The sequence below is a fragment of the Malaclemys terrapin genome, chromosome 1 (assembly GCF_027887155.1).
Source record: "Malaclemys terrapin pileata isolate rMalTer1 chromosome 1, rMalTer1.hap1, whole genome shotgun sequence".
NCBI lineage: Eukaryota > Metazoa > Chordata > Testudines > Emydidae > Malaclemys > Malaclemys terrapin.
This window is the reverse complement of record NC_071505.1, coordinates 123,646,989-123,648,585: the sequence shown is the minus strand read 5'-3', so window position 1 is coordinate 123,648,585 and position 1,597 is coordinate 123,646,989.

The following is a 1,597-nucleotide window of genomic DNA, read 5'->3' as shown; positions in this document are numbered from 1 at the left end:
TTCCCGTAGGCCTTCCTCCCCGCCAGGAATGGCTGGCTGCAGTGCTTTTTACCCTGAATCATTTGAATTTGACTGACAACTACTCTGCAGCAGAATGTCATTTTCGCAGCTACCAGGCCTTGCCCCGCCCCTTTGTTAAATATCGCAAGGCCCCAGACCCTCAGTGGCATGGCCCAGTGCCCCTTATAACGTGGGGACGAGGGCATGCTGCCGTTTCTCTTCCTACAGGTCCGTTGTGGGTCCCGGCGCGTAACGTCCGCCCATGGCACGGCGATGGCCTGGCACCAGGGACTATCGAACCCCATTCCACAGTTCAACCTACATCTGCAGGATCCCGAGCGTCCTCGCCAGCGCCCCCCGCGGGGGCCCCCGCAGCGCATAACCTGGGGACAGGTTAAAGCCCTTTCATTGCAGGCCGAGCAGCTGCGAGTGCAGCAGCAGCTAGAACCTACCGCAGAAAATTACCTTGTGACATTGTTAGCTTGCCTTAATGCTAATTCACTCCTTATTTTGTGTGTATTGGGGAGTTTCCTGTTGGCCCCTAGCTGCCAAGGCGAACCCCAGATGGAGCAGCGGCTGCAGTTTAACACCTGGGTCCACCTGGCAGACGTATTAAATCAATCTGATTTCTGCCTGGCCGTTGCCCCGGAAATGCAAGGTCTGTTAAGTACCTGCCTTGTTCCTGTCTGTAAACCACCCAGCAACATCTGGGGTGTGAGACAGTGAAAGAAATGTGCTGTTTTAAGCTTGCTGATAATAGTTTTGTATGCAATAGCAAATTGATATGCTGAAATGCTATGTTTAAGTCATCCGCCAAGACGTTTTTCTTCCTTGGTAGGATTATATTTAGTTATAGCCACCCTTAGAGTGGATGAAGACCCTTTTATAGTATGGGGTCCTAGTTTTGATGTTTGACGTTTTACTTTGCTGCTTTGTTTAATGTATACCCAATCTAGTGGCATTGTGTATGCTACCCTGCGAGAGTGTTTTGTTTAAACACCGCATTTATAAAATAAAACAGGGGGAGATGTAGAGATGCATAGCTCCCGAATCGCCAGTCCACAGGCGCGGCAAACTGCTCCCATGGCTACGAGGCAGGAGTGACCTTCAATCCAGCGTTTGTGTTTGGGAAACTTATTTGGCTGATTTGATTGTACCCTCGCAGCTGGTGTTCACGCGCTCAAGAGATGGGTTCGTTATCTTATGTGCATGTATACTGCCTGGCTCTTCTATGCGCAAGAATGTAACCACTAAGAAGAGTTGTAAACAAAGTAAGGAGAGAAATAAAAACCCCAGGAAAAGTTTTCCTGAGAGGCTTTTTGCAAGAGGCTTGTAAAGCTCTCTAGCTACCACAGACCTGGCGTTCTGTTTCCTTTCCTGCGTCGTCACCACATGACATCCATGGATGCAGCTTGAGATCCTCATCCATCGCATGAGGCTTTGGACCAAAGACTGTAAGTATGTCTTGACCAGAAAAGCCAGGTGTGGACGCAGCTGGACCTTGTCCTTATAGAAGACCATATAAGGTAGTGCTGAAATGAGCACCCTGATCTGACACCCTACAGGCCAAAGTTATAGTGACCAAGGAGGAGACCTT